Source organism: Mya arenaria, chromosome 12, assembly GCF_026914265.1.
Source record: "Mya arenaria isolate MELC-2E11 chromosome 12, ASM2691426v1".
Classification (NCBI taxonomy): domain Eukaryota; kingdom Metazoa; phylum Mollusca; class Bivalvia; order Myida; family Myidae; genus Mya; species Mya arenaria.
This window is the reverse complement of record NC_069133.1, coordinates 13,491,910-13,510,706: the sequence shown is the minus strand read 5'-3', so window position 1 is coordinate 13,510,706 and position 18,797 is coordinate 13,491,910. Positions and strand designations below refer to the sequence as shown.

Genomic DNA, 18,797 nt, shown 5'->3' with positions numbered 1-18,797 from the left:
GTATATTGATAAGCAGACGATTATAATGGTCAGCGGGACAAGAGTTCACTGGGGGTTTAAAGAAGTATTTCAGTACACACACTTTTTTACAGTGGTGTAAGTTATCTGTTGTATTCCGCTATTTTTGTGTGAGGATTCTTTCTTAAACAATCTGCATACATACGTCTAATAACAAAGGCCATTATGTAAATCATCAGGACATTTACATATACCATTTCTTGCTATTACACGCTCCACTGGGGTAGCTAGCTTAAATGTAATGACATTTTTACCTAGCTTATTTTCTTTTATACCATTTCGCGAAATTATCGAGCATAAAAGCATTGTAGTTTGGCTTTAAATCTGAACAAATCCCTTTTGTGTGTACTTAAGCGCAGAAAGCACGGAAGTAAAATAAGTGTGCCTTAACTTCCTTATTTTTGAGATGTAAACACAACTGTATACACTTTAACCTCTTTTATAGACCAAAATTAAGATAATCATGACAATACTACAGACAATTATTATCATTGTTTATTGGTTTTGAATCATCGCAAATACAAGTTTTAAACCGGTTAAGATGTTTACTTTGAAATGAAACACACAAATATTAAAGTTGTTTTTGCTGTGATTTGAACTTGAGACAACTTTGTGACAGGAATGATGAGAAATATTGCAAAGAAAAGCTTATCATGAATTTTTATTACAAATACATTGTTATTCCGTATAAAATTTTGTACAATTTTGCCGCTTCTAATAGATACTAAAAAGTGCTTATAAGAATAGACATACGATACAATCATTGTACGTAAATTACGCAGGTGTATTAGTTATAATGTTCTTTCAGACATTTAATTTCAAACAATAATACACGGTTCACTGTTCAAAGACGTTGGCGCGTAGTTGGTGGTTGTTGAGATAAAGACCTTGTCGCTAAACAATATCAGAATACTTTCTGACTTATTGATAGGATGGTAAATGGAGCTTCCTTTTACAATAAAACGTCTTTGGTAGTTAATGCGCACAAACAACACTGAGGATTTCTAACAATAGGCTATTTAAATTCTAATATAGACAAGGTCAAAAGTTAATGACCAGAAAATAAGTTGTTACAATGGCCGAGAGAGTAAGGTAGGTTCATCCAAACCCGAGCGTAGGATTTCTTTGTAGAAACAAGATTTACAGAGTTTCCACAAAAAACACTGCGCGATGGTTTGGATAAAACTATCTCACCCGAGCGGCCATAAAAGATGTTTTTTTTTCTTCTCCAAGCTCAGTTTAACAAACTATAGTAAAAAATCGCTTGAACTCTTTTGTGCATTGTGAAGAAACATGTAGTACCATACGAATACCTTTTTATCTTTGCACGTGTGTATGGTAAGGATTTCCAGCATAACACCAACTGTTTTGGATCTACTTACAAGAGATGGGAGAAATACATGTAACATAATAGTAAGCCTATCATTTTTTCTTTCAATGTCTATAGTGAAAATACAGAACGCCAAATTGAAACATTCACATAACACAATTGTCGTATCAGCATAGCGCCGTCTGTTGACTATTCCGAAACAATTCAACTGCTGATTTATGTTTATATTCTGAAACATGCAATTAATCATTAATGCGATTGATGTCATAACCAGAATGGAAATCCGGGAAATCTGTCTGAGAGCTAAGTGCAGTTTCGTTGGTAGAAACTACGAAAAGTGCTTTAAAATGGATCTGTTCAAAGAAGGCTTATAATAAAAGGGAAGTCATGATAGGGCGCTTTTCTGACGTATTTAAGTGTTACTGCATTTGTGTTAATTTGGAACTGACATGGATGTAGAAGAGCCCTCATATTGTATGTATCACAGTAGATAAATTTATTGCTGTAGAACTTTTACTTGGCACTGACTTGACTTGAGAACCTTTATCAGATATCTTTACACGAAACGATTTTAAGTATAGTAAAACAATTGTTTATTTTGCATTTGATATATCTTCAAAGAGCCTCTTTATCTTATATCTGGCATAATATTGATTGACAGACATATTGGACACACAATGAACAGTACGTTTGTGGTGACTGTAAGACAATTTTGTATTGATGGTCGCCAAGTTGTGTTGGAATGAGCTCTGTAATGACTGTTGTGGAGCCCGGCTGTACCCTGTTAGACAATGAGTGGGGTAAAATGTCAACAAATAAGGGATACAGAAGGCTGCTGACGACATAGTGCGTATAGACGAAAAAGGCAATTTGGGATTGCGCCCTCATGCGGAATGAGGCACTCAGTTGACCTATACATATGGTTTGGCTTTCTAAATATTAATAAGACCTGGGGAAAATGTTGTTTTGGGGATGTTTTGTACTATAATATAAACATATCAGGTTGAAAAAAACACTAGATGAACTTAAAAAATGATAAAAAATGATACTTCCGGCTAGATGGGACTTCATGATATTTGCATAAATATGTTATATGAAGCTTGGCACTGTATGCCCTTATATCAGTTAAACTGTTTAGTGATTTCAGTCTTGTTACGACATTTGCAAATAACATGAAAAATTAGTCATAGCGCTGTCGATAATGGTTCTATTTGCAATTCGACAATCAAATGATTTTCAACACGATTTTGAATTAATTATTATGAAAATCTTATATCATAATTATATTCATTAAGATGTTGCGTTTAAACGCACCTCATGTATTTTTTTTTATTTTTGTTGGTCGGAGGGCGCGTTTATATAGTTATTGAGAATATCCAATTGCTGTAATAAAATGCCGAACGTTTATGTAGCAAAGAATTGATGAAGCAAGTATTGCATACAAAGGATATTGATATCGTATGCACTTAGCGATATTATGTTGCAGTAATTTTAGGAAAGTAAAAACGATATCCGTGTCTCACAAAAAGCTGTCATACTGTCAGTAAACATTTAAACTGCGCCTATTTACGTTTGTTTCATTCTAAAAAATAAAGGATGTATTTTAAGTTGATAACTTCCAAAGTTTAAAAGCGTTTATGCAATTTATAAAGTCATGAACAATAATATGTAAACGTTTAGCAGCTAAATTTGATAGCATATAGGTCTCTATAGAAGTCTAAATAGCTTAAGTTGGAAACTTGCTTTCAAATGGACTATTTCGGAATAATTCAACTGCTGATTTGTGTTTATATCCAAGTACATACAGTTAATCGTTAGTGCAATTGATTTATGACTTCATTTTAAGAATGGAAATTTCAGGAATATTATGTGTGAAAGATAAGTGCAGTTTCATTGATTAAAACTATGAACAGTGCTGTAACATAGATATCTATCCAAAGAAGGCATATAATAAAAGGTACAAAGCGATAGGACGATTTTCTGACGTCCTGTATCTCACTACATGGTCTCGACGGATGCTTGATCACACAGGAAATTGTTTGTGGTACAAATGTGTTTTCTAACAGTAAATTTACTTTGCTATATAATCTTGACAAATGTTCCAAATCAACGTATTCTATACGACGGTTCAGCTTTAAAGAGTATATAAAAACATTAACGAGTTTAAATAACTTTTAATGATATGATTTAATGAGTTGAAACTGTTGAACGATACATAGTTGATAGGACTGCACTAATAAAATGAATCTACAAGTACCCTGTTTAAAGGAAAAAAAACAGACATACCATATAAAGAAAGAACAACAGGAACATACCACATAAGAAACAAAACAGACATACAATATACAGAGTAACACAGATATACCATACACAAATCAAAGCGGAAAGAAAACGTACAAAATAAATACGACATACCATATATAATACCACACGGACATACCATATACAAAACAACACAGACGTAACACATTCAAAACAAAAGCGACATTCTGCATAAAACATCACAGACATTCCGCATTCTAAATAACACAGAAATACCACATGCAAAATTACACAGACAAGCCATACATGCATCTAATAGATTTGTGAAATTGTTTCGGTTGATTTGTATATTTTTTAAAAGTACTATTTCATGAATAGTAAAATGCATAAGGACTATTTTATTATTAAGCAAATTGGAATAGCAAATGGTTTCTCTCTGTATCCATTCATATACATGATTCACATCACGTGTACTTTCCTGTTCCGTTTTTACCTCCAACAACGTAATTTTAAATTGCGTCACCCGAAACTACATCCGTATCACCTCGGCTTCATTTTGCCATTGAAAATAACCTTGGATGTACATGATCGGATTACAAGGTCAGAATTCTTTACATTTAACTACGCTGCAAGTATTTCGTGTATTGATTTCAACACATCGGTTACACATAAGGACCTACTCTAAGGATTTGGGACTCTTAATAAATTATGCGATAATACACGTCACTGGCAACCACTTTCAACTTATAAATACAAAATACGCGTCAAAACACTATTTTTGATTAAAATTGAAAAACTACTTCTAATGACGTACCGGCATCCGAGGTTGTTTTTGATGAAAATTTGCAAAGGTCCTCAGAATTACGAAACTTATCTTGCTAAACAATATGTTTATTTCGACAAATATTGCTAATATGGTATGTTTCAGTCTCATGAAATGCTTTGTTATACACGTGAGCTATGTTCGGAATGAGTTTTGTTCGGTATTACAAGACTCTTCTGTATTCTTGTTTTCTCACTAACGGTAGTTATTTATGGAAATATAGTTCCCCATAGTCTTATAAGAAAAGTACTTTATGTCAACCGTTTTCTTGACACTTTTGTCATTTCTTATCATATTAATTTGATTAGCTGGTAATCAAATATATTTTCCATTAAAGAGGTGTTATACAATTTTTTTTATTTTTTAAGTTATTAATAAGATAATAATCCTGAAGAGTGTGGTTTTTCAATGATTGATTTCAATGTTTTGTTTCCATTTTTCAATTGTCAATGGTATACCATTGGTAAACACGACTGTTCATCTGATTGGTTTTTAGTTTGCGTTGTTTTGCTCATTATTTATAGAAATTGACTACCGGGATTACGCACCAAAAAAGAACGTAGCATAGCTCAGAAACTGTCTAGCATTACTTCGTCTTATTATTGATGATGTATCGTAACAGGGTTTTGATATCTCCAAAGTTCTGATTTAATCAGAGTAACAAAAGTGAATTTTAAAATGTAATTGTTTATTGCGTGTCGTGTTTTTTCGTGTTTTTATAAGTCAGTAGTTAATTTTCTTGGAAGCCTTTGAACGCCTTGAGAATTCTGTAATTGCCTCGATTAATCTGAATTCATACCTTCTGTTTCGGGTTATTTAGTACAACATGTAATTAATATTCCAATATACGTAATGGTTTGTTCATAACATGTCTATCATATGGTAATAAAATGTACAGGTTATGTTCACGGGTATCAATATCGATCGTTTTCGCACACACATTTGAATCGACAATGCATTCTGAAATTGAGATAATTTGAAACCACAAATGCGTTTTAAATCTTACAAAAAAAGAAGAGTCCCGAATATTGATTGGAACAGTTCTAAGCAGTATTGTATTTTTTCATAACCATTCTTATTTTTAATTTCCGACGGACTAGTTTTCACGAAATTTTGAGAAGAATTAAGGTCGCAAAATTGAGACATAGAACTTGTATACTTAACCCCACATTGTTAACTATTGTAACGAACGCGAATTATGACCACAAGGAATGACATCAACTAATTCACATTAGTTAAAAACTGTTTTGGTGTTTGCTTATTTTTAGTTCAGCATTAATTCTTATACCTCAGAACGGGTAACAGTAGGTAGCTCTTATCGTACAGTAATAAGCTTGTAGTTACATCACACCGGTATTTAAACGTACGAACACTACTTACTTCACGTCATATCAACAAATACAGTTCACAACAACTATAACATCCAATTATCTTATTTGAAATTGTGCGTAACTCGCGCCTCGTGTGCATATTTTATATACCATTATTTTTCAATAACTTGGGAAATAGATTTAGTAATTATTTTCAATTAACGGTATTGCTTTCGTGTAAATCTTAGTTTTTTTGCAGGCCATTAAGTGTTTTGACTTCGTGAAAGAGTTCAACCACAAATGTATCACTGTGTCTGACGAATTCCAGTGCTGTTTCACTGGTCTGATACATCAAAAGCTTTTAACAGTATTCCATTGAAGATAAGCGATGGTGAAATCGAACCCATGCGTATGTTTTGATGGAAATCATCGTTGCCTTTAGCGTCCATTTTTCATCACGCGAATGTTCTTGTCTGTGGCACATAAAACTGAGAGGGTTACTCAAGAATCCGCGACAACTTTTTTTGCGTCTGGATGTCATGGAGTATAAACAACTCTAAAGATTTTCTTCAATCTTAACGCGTAAAAATGTCACGGATAACAAAGATCAATTACTTTATTTCTGATTTGCCATCGCTGTGCCTTCTTGAAAAATAGAAATCCGTTAATCATATGGTTTCTTTATTTTAGCACTGCATCTCCTGACAAGTTTGTTAATAAAAGCAATAAATCCTAAACATAATTATTTTAGGGTCATTTTTCATCGTTTTTTATTTTTCATTAAAACTTTCACATATCTCCCAAAGAGCATTCAAGTACACTAAAAAGCTAATTATTTCTCAAAGTTCTTAGCAACCTTCCAGATTGTTTTTTCGTCAACAGTCATTTGTTTATTTCATCAGTTCATTTAAAATTGAATAGGGAATACTTAATTCATTTGTGTTGATTAGAAACAAAAGTTGAATGATAACTGCAAGCGAGAAAGTAAGAACTTCAATAATAATCCTTGTGGCATAAGATGAATGCATGAATGTTCCAAAAATATCTGTCATTGAAGCGTCCGGTCTTGTGGGCATAGTTCTAGGCTACTGAGGATCAATCTTGAAGAAGACAGGCTACAGTTTGATTCTGATGCTGTCAACGGCAGCCCTGTGTTATCCCACTGATGCAGTGGACATGTCAAAAAAGGCTTTAACAAAGTTAAAACAGCAATGGAGTAACATAGTGCTGCCGTTGACAACATCAGAAAGAAGCTGTGCGGTAAATTTGAAATCCAAACGTTTAAGACATTACATTTAATGTTGCTACATCGCGTCCCCTTGTTTTCAAGACACCAGCATGATATGCCCTCAAAAATGGATTACGCATGGAGTTGAGAGATCTCGTTCCAAAAAAGTAATGTTACTTGTTTGTGGGATCGGCTTCTCTGAATGTGTCTACTGCCTTAATGTTTCCTATGCAGTAGATAACGAAGACAAATTGCGCTTAGCTATGACTTTTTTCCAAACGTAAATCTTGACTTCAAAATGGTTTTCAATAAAAAAAAAACTGGCCCTTACGCATGATCAGCTTACTACTATTATTATCGCGGCCTTAAAAGACGTTAACACTGTTTTAAAATCGTGACTTATTCTTCTTATATAAACGATTTTTTCTTAAGATTGATGTCTTAGTCATAATAGTCCATTTTCTAAACACTTACATGCACATTTGTACGTTTCAATCACGCCATACATTATCTGCCCATTGAGAGACTTGAGGAATTTGCGAGTTAGAAAAACGGCCCAGAAAATGGCATGGCATCCATTACAAGACATGATGAATATTGACCAAGATGGATTCTGATTACTCCCAATATCCCCACCAATATATTACCAAGCAATTACCAGATAGCAGTGATGCCGAAGACAACATTTGTGAGATATTTACGGGAAGAGAGTAAATGAACTGTACGGATCATACACAAAAATGACAACAAGATTAACGAATGGCATTTTACAAATACGTTTTACATATCAGAAAAAAAGGAATATTAGTCAGCGATCGCGTTCATGGTTTGAAATTCCAAATCAACATCGGTAAACGAAATAAAGTGATGCATAAACATGTTTTAAACATTTTTTACAATTTTATTTGGTTAACTCTAATTGAAAAACCTCTGATGTTATATAAATACAGTACTACTAAATGATCTTTCGACTGAATGATGATTTTGTAAATGCATTTTAATAGAAATAATCGTTTGTATTTGTTATAAGTGTTCTATCATTTTATTAATTTAAATTCTCTTGTAAATTCTCTCTTGTTCTGAAATATGTTTCCATACACGGAAAGTTTAGAGTTTCGAAATTGAATAATACCACGATTAATAATAGCTAGTATTTTTTCCTTAACCAAACGTTCATTTTGAAATAACAATTATATTTTAATTATAAACCCATCATAAATCCACACGCAGTGCCTGCCGCAAAATACAAAAGTCCGCATTCCTTTCAACTGACGTCAGGTCATAAACGTATCATTGCGCGATGTTTAAATGACACCATGAAACAAAATGAAGCGTCATTGATAATGACATTTATGATGAAAACATCTGTGTGTTTTACGTTGTTTAACCAGTTTTATATATGATAAAAGGGATTGCGCCTCGTGAAATTCGAATCGGCAAAAATCCACTCGAGTCTTAAACAACCCACTGAATGAAACGCAGTAGTAACCATATTATATTACCGCTTAACAGGGACTCAATTGTTTTTTAACCTTATACATAAACAAAGTATACGGGGAGAAGTAGAAAAAAGTGAGTCTTTACCGAAGCTGCACATTGTACTTCAGATAAATGGATTTGAAAGAACAATGTTAAGATATAAGTCCTCGCCTTTGCACACAACCGTAATCAGTCATACTCAAGATATTTTTTGAGAAATGAGATTTATGACTGTTATCATCTCTTAAAGGGACTCACTCATGATTTGTTAACTGTAATTTTGCTAGACAAAATAAAGTGTAGCAAACCATAAGGAGTGTACAAACTAAAAAACTGACGGATTGAAACCTTCAACAAAGTTGATATATGCTCAAATATTGTCTTTCAAGACCATTTTTTTAGCGTAAGTAAAGCATTTCAAAAACAAAACTTAAAGGTGAAATAAACCCATAGCTTATCTAAGAGTCCTTGTGGGGGTCTATTTTGTTGTCATTTTTCTATTATTTTCTTGATTGTAGCGGCGTTGGACCGTGTCCAACTGACACCAGTTTTGTTTTTGCTTTAGTTGTAAGTTTTCTGCAATTTCAGTATCAAGAGTAAAATAATTTTAAAATACTATTTTCAGATGCACTACCGTGAATTTTGTTTTTTATTACCAAAAACATGAGCGAGTCCTTTTAAAATTATATTCTTCACGCCTCAGCGTAGAAAATACATACTTACTAAAGACATGCGTGTGTCGATCTTTGGACTCGATATCATTCACGAGGATATACATTAATGCATAATTCGATCATTTGTCACTGACAGTTACGAACAAAAAGTATATCGAATTGGCGTTCTTAAGCATGATATGAACGTTTGAGAAATGATAGTCTTACAGCCAAATGCGAAATGATTGTCAGGGTAATTTATTTTAAATGTTGAACTCTTTTGTAGTAACCCCGTTTTATTGATAAACGATCCATCGTTGTCGATGAAGATGGCATGTGCTGTCGTCCATGTGTTTCGTCTGTTTGATAAAAATAGTGAGTTTAGCTGGCTCATAAGTGACGTATAACTAACCCGTAGCATTTATATACATTTCGAATGAACGGAAAGACATAATTTAATGTCGACTAAATAGAAATCAACGAGAGAAAGTGTTATTTCTTCAGTAAGATCTACTTGATTCAATTAATCATTATTTCCAATCAAAGTAAACTTATTTCCTGTATAGCTCTTAACCTAATGCAAATGTGACTTTAATGTTCTAGAAACATACCTGAAACTCATCGGAGCGGCTATTACCCTTTGTCGAACAGAAATCGACCCCACCACCGCATATCACGTGACAATAATCAATTATATTTTACTTTTTTCCAAAAAAATAAACTTTTCTTCCATTTAAAAAAGTACTGACATATTTCATAAAAAAAATAAAAGTAACAGATTGTATGGCTGAAATCCAGCTATTTTGACACGTGGTGGCAGATATCGTATCTGCTCTTAAAGGGAGATCACTGCGTAGAAGATTGAACATAATTATTCATCTGAAACAGGAAAGTTATCGTCGGCATCCACGGTACACATTTTGCTAACGCGTCCCAATTGATAGAAAAAGCGAAGTTTGGGGTATCGGAATATGTTGATCTCGAAACAGATTTTTCTGATTAAAAGTATAAAGACTTTAATATCCCAAATGACATCACTATGCAGAAATAAGTTAATAATATATATTTGATGTATGGAAAGTGTAATATATTTTGGCATAACGCCATAATTGAATAGCACCGACATATTTGCACTATATAGAGACTTTTTGTGAATTTTACCACTTTTATCTATCAAATGACCATTTATGAATTATATAAAATCATTTTCGAGTTTTTAATACGAAATGTAAAATTATCTTTGTAATCAACAAGATGGATTAACCATTTTTGTCCTACCTATACTAATTCCCAGCTCTTCATTTATGTCAACACCGTATTGTTGTTTTTTATCGCGAACAATGAAAACGAATACATGAACATTTTCATTTGCATGGCATAATTAAGCGACATGATCCCTTCCAACTATTTTTCCGTTCAAAGTTATATTTTAATACAAAGTGGAATCAAATTGATTCATTCACATGTTTAAATATGACTTATTACAGGATGACATTTCTATTAGCTTTAAGATGCATTATAGTTATTTGATAAACTACAAAATTAGCGTTCATCAACAAGACCGTTACTGAAGTACTGATACAATATCCTGTATTTCCCATAAAGCATTAAGTAAGAAATCGCAAAACTATTATTGCTTGCCAACATATCGGTTTATGATCTAGAATTTAATCAATGATTAGGTTCAAAGCCTCTGTCAAATAGCGGGATACACCAGTATTCGTAAAGTGCCATTAGCTTATCTTATTGTCGTGTTTGTGTGCGATTCGTTTATTTCAACTACGCTCAGCGTGTCGATATCGCGGAAATGGTGTCATTGATATCTGGTAATTACTCGGTAAAATATTGGTGGGGATATTTGCAGTAATCAGAACTCATCTTGGTCAATATTCATCAAGTCTTCTAATGAGTTACTTACTTGGCTGATTGTACACGCTGTATTCCATCGGGCAAACGACCTAGGGTTGAATGTACATGCATGAATTATGTCTTTTTCAAATATTATATCATTATTGGAACACCAGTATCGTTTCGAGTGTCACCATCTTCGTTGAGATATGATTCGATTTAAAAAGAAGTAATATGCTTATGATAATAGCGGTATGTTCATCAAAAATGTATACGTCCATTAATTTCAAGAAAAGGTTCATGCTTATTCAAAAATACTGTATGGAGACAAACGTCGAGAGTAGACCGTAAAGCCAAGGGCAGCTTGTCACTGATACGCTAAGAGCAAGAAACATACGAGTGTAGTCGTTCTTATTTTTTGAAACCCTTGAACACACTGTAAGGCGGCAGATATTTTCTTGGAAGCCGATCCCACATATCAGTTGATTTGGACGACATCTGTCATTTCAATGTCTTGTGTAATTTAGGCGATGTGAAATGGTATATTGCATAATTAAAATAGTTCCAGATACGGTGTTGTTTTGGCCCTGTCAAATTGTCTTTGCACAAACGAGCACCATGACAAAATTCAGAATTCGACTTCACACTTGCTTCTTTAAGACGTCGTGGGATTGTACTGACACGTGACGGAAGTCGTTCATGGTATCTGCTTGCAAAAACTATATCCGATATTTCATTCTGTAGCGATGAACATAATAAGGGAAGTTGAGAACTCTCAAAGATGTGTCTATGTTAAAGCTTTTCCAATAACCAATAGTCAGAAAGCATTTACATCGTTCCATGAGCTAAGGCGAACCATGTTCATGAATATTTATCCGTAGGATTATTATTTTGACTAACGGCGTTTGTTAGCATATGCGGATTACTTTTGCTTATAGACTACAAAAGTCACGTGGGTGTGGGCGTTGTTCTCATCTGAGTGTGTATCAGTTTACGTACATAATTATGTTACTACTGAATCATTTCAAAAGGGCAAATAGTGCCATTAAAAATCTTCTTATTTGGGAATGACAAATACCCATCACATATTTTTCAGAATTTGTTTTTATCATTAGAAATAGTAAAAGAAGACGATGAGAAAAAAATATGTAACAAGCTTTAACATCATATAACTATACTTGCAGTTAATTGTGTCTACAAACCATTTAAATATCGGGAAAATCATAATCTTATTTAACAGGGAAAATATATATTATATTAGATTTATAATATGAGATAAAAGGAATGTGTTTACCAATCAAATTCTATTAAGCTACATCTACTTGATAACACGCCACTTGTGAATTGTTTTAAATTAAACTCAAATTGACAGTTATACTCAGAATACACAAACAGAAATTTGATAGTATCATTTTATCGTAATCATAAATGTTCAGAACATGTCAGCATGTCTTGTTTATGCGGTTTCAGGCACTGAGTGATACTGACAGTCGACTTTTAATCCAATTTACTTCAATACACAACTGTCTTTCTTACACTGTTAAAAAATAGAGAAGCAAAACCTATTGGTAATGATATTGAGTCTGCAAGCATAAACGCTTTACCTGTTATTCCCTTTGATGTGTTTTCTAAGGAAAACAATTATTTCACTGTTGCATCCTCTTTCTGTTATAATTGCGTGATGTGCATGTAGTGCAAAGTGTTTCTACCTGAATCATGGAAAACTGGCAGCTCTTTTTCACTTGACAAAGTTTGGGTAAATCATGTTCGCACTTGTGCAGTATTTAAACAAACGTAAGCTATGAAAAACATCTTGGAAATAAGTGAGTAAGTAAGAGACTGAGATAATTACAGTGACATGCGCATTTCAAACACAATAAATACATAATGCTTACAGACATTTGCACATAAGCCAATGGATTTCAAAGTCACTATAACTTAAGCATGATAAGGGTATACAAAAAAGAAGAATAGTATAATTTATGGCATTATATAGTCGACTTTAAATCAAAACATATTAAAAACAAAGGTTAAAATATAAAGGCAACTTTATCAATTAAATATGATATGAGCAATATAAATTATTTCGTCTTATCTTATTTGAAAGTATTTCTACAGTTGTCTATGGAAATTATGTCATTAACATATTTAGTTTAGTTTCAGATATATTGGTCGACTAACTATCAGAGTATAGCTTCACCCAAACTTGTACAAAATAACAACCTATTTACCATATATAGTCGATACACATAGCTAGCAGAACTAATATAAATTTGTTCTAACTCGTCTGCGCCTCCTTAGTTCTCACATTTAAATGCCTTTTTCTGCCGGACTTTATGATCCCCCTTCACACATTATTATGTCTATTTCTCCTTTTTCTATCCTCACATACTTAGCAACCCTTTGTCTTTACTCTTCTTGTTTTCCTCATATCCCAGCCTCTCTCATCTACCGCATTTCCATTTCCATTCCCCTCTTCTTTTCCAACACGTCTTGATTTTCATCTTCCTTTCCATCTAATTCAAGCTGCTCTGGACATCAAGGTCCGGACAAATTCATTCTGACCACGTTTTCTACAATAACAGAAAGAGAAATTATCATAATCAGAAACGCCAATATTCGATATGAGAGGAAAATTAATCTAGCGAAGTCGTCTGGAATATTGCACCGAAGGAGAAGTATCAACGCAGTCAATTAAGTATGATAATCGACAGAACCTTTCGTATGTGACAATAAATCGTGTGTTAACACTGACAGTTGTACCGAAAAATGTCTATAAATCACTGACGTTCAATCTGCATGGCTTATAAATGTTCTTAATATCATACAGAAATAATATTTGAACTAAAGTAAAAATCCCGGGGAAAGGACAACCATTAGTGTTTGACCTCGTTTGCGTTACCGTGTCAATGTTACTTAGACTAATACACCTATTACTTGAAACTTTTCTAAGCATATTAAAGAGGTTAAAGCATTTTTTAATTCAGCAAATTCGCTTTCTTGTTGTTGATTTTGTAAAACAAAAAAGTAGTTTATCATGGATATATAAATTTTTGTAATTTAAGAGATGTCGTTTCAAGACTGGCTAAATTTGTAGAGAATACAGACATCTTTAAGTCTGCACTCTCAAAGATTGAACGTTTTCTGAACTTTATTTAATTTTTGTCTCGGTACGAGCCATTTTTTTGCGAAAATGTATTGAATGTATGATATAAGACCACAGACAAAAAGCAGACCGCAGGTTTTCATATTTATGATCAAATATTGTTGTTTTATGCACTTGTTTTAAGCGTAAGTAACGCTTTTAGCCAAAAAAACTGCGACGTGAACTTTTGACAGCAGTCTTATTTCACTGGTTTTCCGATATCGAAGCAGACATTGTTCGTTCCAAGACAAAAATAAAGAAGTTGTCAACAATGAGATTGCAGCTTTAACATATGTTTTCCATGGCGTAGCGTTTATGCACATAAAGTTTAAAAAAGGTAAATGTCGATGAATTATGGGTAGATATTTCTCAATTTTCATTGTTTAGGATAACCCTTGGTTATTTAGTTATTTAGTTATTTAGTTGCATCACAGCGCATATAATCAAAGCTTGGTTGTTGATATACAAAGAGAAGGCATAACATCTGTTGAATATTTATTTATACAATGCTTCTCAACCGATCCTTTTCAAAGGATCCTTTTAAATAATTTTCCGTTGCCACTGAATCGTTTTGTTAATCACAGGAATTGTAAACGAGTTTGATCAGATGCAATGAAATGTGTCATACAATTTAATGATTTGATTTTATAAATAGCTACTCAACAGGAACTATTATTTGAGTCGCACTGCGCGATTTTAGGCCTTTGGACATTGTTTTGGTATTTAAATTAAATGGATCTTAATAAAGCAATAAGTACAATTGTAATTTAATGATCATATCACTTATATTGCGTAAGATACGTGCTTATAAGTAAGAACAAATATTGAGCATTTTGAATGCTAATTTTTACAACACTCATATGACATTATTACGAAATTATATTATTGAAATGACGTGCAAAATTATCGTATCAATAGTACAACTAGTTTAAAATTCTATTTATTTTCAAATTAAACACAGACAATGAATACAGTCAAATTAAGTTTGGACGAAATTCGTGGTTGCTATGGAAACATGATTAAACTAATGGTTATAAATCTACGACAAATGGTGCGCCAATGACAATCCTTTAAAAGAAAGGAGTTTGGAAGAATTATTTATTTAATTAATTATTTAATTGGCTTTTTTATTATGTTTTTTTCATTTGTGATAATTATGTTCGAAGGCCTATAAGCGATGCCGCTCAATTCGGATAATGAATCAAGTAATTGCGTTGTTTCGATATTTTAGTACTAACGTAAATTGCTGAAGAGTAATTAGGAGAAATCGGGACGTATGTGTTATCAATTGAGCAGAAAACCGAGCGGAAATAATGAAAGAAAATAATATCGTAAATTCGAATAGTATGGATCATTTTGAATCAACTTTAGTATTAGCATTAGTAGATTATTTAATAGTAAACTACTTGCGACTTTCTCTTGGGAAATTCCAAATATTCCGACCAAATGATTTAGACATGAGAGCGGGCTTCAATTTCAAAACAGTGGAAGATATTGAATTACTATTTCACAGTTTAGAAACATAAATATTAATACATATGGAATAATGAGAAATGTTTTCAATTCTACCCATTACTATTTGCATATTTTTGCCGTTTATCTGTTTTGAACCGCTATCTATTCTTTTATTTCAATGACAAATCTCTGTAAATCACCGGAAGGCATAAAAAAGGATGGCGTTTAAATAAGCAATCTGTGTAATCGTTATCCTGGAGTCAGTCACCACTTGCACATAAATAATACGGTACTCCAAAATAAATGCCCGAAACCAAACTAATCCGTCTGGCAATTCTGTAGTTCTGCGAGCGTCAACAATATTCCAAATCACAAGATATGACATAAAGTTATACTATGGATAAGTCTGCCTTTGAAAGAGATCAATAACACTGCCATCTGACAAAAAACGTAATTATTTGACAACCGTCTGAAATATATTTCAAAATTTAAAAGCACAATACTCTCTTCAGTTCCCTCTTTGCGACTGTTTCGCATAATTGGTCTAATTATTATTTTATCATGAAGCTGCCATTATAAGAACAGTTTAAGTAAAAGATAAGGTAATGAGATACCAAAATAAATGACAGTATGTTCTAAAGCAGCTTTGAACTGTCTGAGTACAATTTTAGGAGACACATATTTTAGACAAGGCCATTTTAAGATTACAAGAGAAGAAGAGTTGTGCTGTCTCTTACAGATGACTTTTAAATGGGAAACCAAATATCATACCTTAAGTATTACATTAGCTTTATTAATACTAAATAGGTTATAATTTTAATACTAAAACTAATACAAAACAGTCGATTTCCATGCTCTCGAGTTACGAATGTAAAAAAACACCTCCTGATCTTAAGGCATGGCTTAAGGTATGGGACTAACCTTAGTATTTCAATAGAACATATTAATACTTGAATCTACTCTCTGAAACGATGTCTGGTAGATTTAAAAGTACAATGCTCTTCCCCGTTCCCTCATTGTGACCTTGTCGCCCGATAGGTCTCATAATAATTTCTTCATTTAGCTGACATTATCAGAACACATTAGGTAAAATAAATAGTTATGAGACAAAATTGAAAATGTCAGTCTGTTCGTAAGCACCCTTGAACTGTCTGCATATAAATATAGGAGCCACACATTTTAGATAACAAGTGAAGAAAATGTGTAGGTGCCTCTTATAGACGACGTGGTAATGGGACCTCAAATCAGATCTGTTAAGGGGCGAAATATTGATTTCTTCATTGAATCCTAGTATTGCTTTACAGCATTTTACTTAAAACATTTAAATCAAATGAAATTACAGAAACTTCTTTATCAACTTATGCCTTTTAACGCCACAGGTGAGTTGTATGAACCCGAGTTGTCTGACGTGATTTAAAAAAAATATTACAGCCATTTCTTCTCTGGAATAGCTTGGTCAACTTTATCGATTTTTCCCCGCACTAAAGATTGTTTAAAATACACAATGTTTATTAGAAACACGCTTACCTCTTTAAGATGAATCAGGCTAAATGTCTGCTGATTTTTTTTCTTCAAATCTTACCTTTTATGTCAGGCGAAGGCCTTCGTATTTTCTTCATAAAATAGATTGATATAAATATATTATATTTCCTTATCTATTATATCTAATATATTTATCGGTTTTTGACCGGAATGAAAAATACTTATGTTTGCAAATATAATTAACAAAAAAAGTGCTCGTCGATAAGTTAAACAAAGCTCGGTCACAATGCCATTTTGCACCGAAAAGAGAGTCTGCAGTTGCTTCGGACAGAGATTGTCACAACCTCGTTTTTGCCATCTGAAATTTATGCTAAATTATTTATTTGTCGGTTAAAATAGATTAATTGTAAGCTGTACATTCCTGGTTGTCTTTCGAGTTCAATAAACCGCTTATTCAGTAGAAAGTTCCACGTTTTACGTGAAAGAACATGTTAACAGACGGTCTTTCTTTATTGTGTGAAGTATATTGAGTGGCCACAGGAGAGACACTTTTTTTGGTTGTATTCAGCAGAGGACATGCCACAATCATCAATGGTTCAAAACCTTAAAATGCTAATTTTGTTTGCACGTACAATAATCTGTTTCGTTGCATCAACTGCTCCCAACCCGGTCCTTCTAAAACAATTAAGCAACCTGAGTAAGATTAATATTTTCTAAGATTTTATAGCGCTTGGATTTAATCCCTAAGTCTTATTGTATGATGTAAAATCTCATTGGAGAAGATCAGAGATGTATGTTTATATTGTCATGTTTTTTGTAGACTATAGAAATGACTACCAAGGGTTAGTTGCTTTCCGTGTTATGGTATTGTTTGGGTATATTTTTGTATCGATGTACTAATAAATGCAAAGTAAGTTGAAACCAATACACATCATGGTCAAAACTGCATTTGTTGTAATATAGACAGAAACATCCGCTAAGTTATACTTTCTCATTTACACAAAACGTTTAGACGATGATGGCAGAAACATCCGCTAAGTTATACTTTCTCATTTACACAAAACGTTTAGACGATGATGGCCTACTACCAAGCTAAACTGACATTACTATGTTAAAACGACTGTTGTTTCAAAACGGGAACTTAGCAGATGAAAAGTGATAAATGAGAAATCAATGAAAGTCGAACGATTTCTTCTATACGATGTAAATGAATCAATCAATCATCATGTTGACGTCAATTTAATTGTCCGTCTATATAAAACAATAAAAAACAGGGCCGCATTATGCTTATCAAAGATGAACATCTCAAACGCAAAGGATCTGCGTTTGAAGCATGCCATTTATTTGTGATTTAAATAATTTGACAATTTACTAAAACAGCCAACGTGATTTGTACCATTTATTAAACAGCAGAACCGATAAGTGAAAGTAATTATCGTCTCGTTCTAACTAATCATTAGCACGAAGTGCTTTCGCTAAATCTTGCTATCTTACTTTGTATTAACTGTGCATGTTAACATTTCATAAATCATATATAATTATGCTTAACTATGAACAAACGCTTCACGAATATATTAAATGTATTTACAAATGATGAAAAACAACTTTTTCGTTGCACTTATACAAATCTTAATACTTGACGAGAATCGTGATTCAATATTATTTTTCTCTCATATCTACACATGTATTCCTGAAATGCCATTAGTTTATCTCTTTATGTTTGTGTGAGATTCGTTCACTTCATTTACCTTCAACCCGTAATCT

The 18,797-nt window shown here is 32.9% G+C and overlaps 1 protein-coding gene across 5 annotated transcripts in view; it reads left to right on the top strand.

Annotated features, from left to right (window-relative positions):
- LOC128211045 (dopamine receptor 2-like) overlaps nucleotides 1-18,797 on the top strand; it is a 57,615-nt gene that overhangs the window by 16,156 nt on the left and 22,662 nt on the right. Inside the window, exon 1 of one of the 5 annotated variants that reach the window (XM_052915434.1) lies at nucleotides 3,003-3,413. The exons of the other annotated variants lie outside the window; for them this stretch is intronic. The gene's annotated coding sequence lies outside the window, so the exon portion shown is untranslated. Of the gene's footprint in view, nucleotides 1-3,002; nucleotides 3,414-18,797 lie in introns of those variants that run through there. 5 annotated transcript variants of the gene reach the window in all.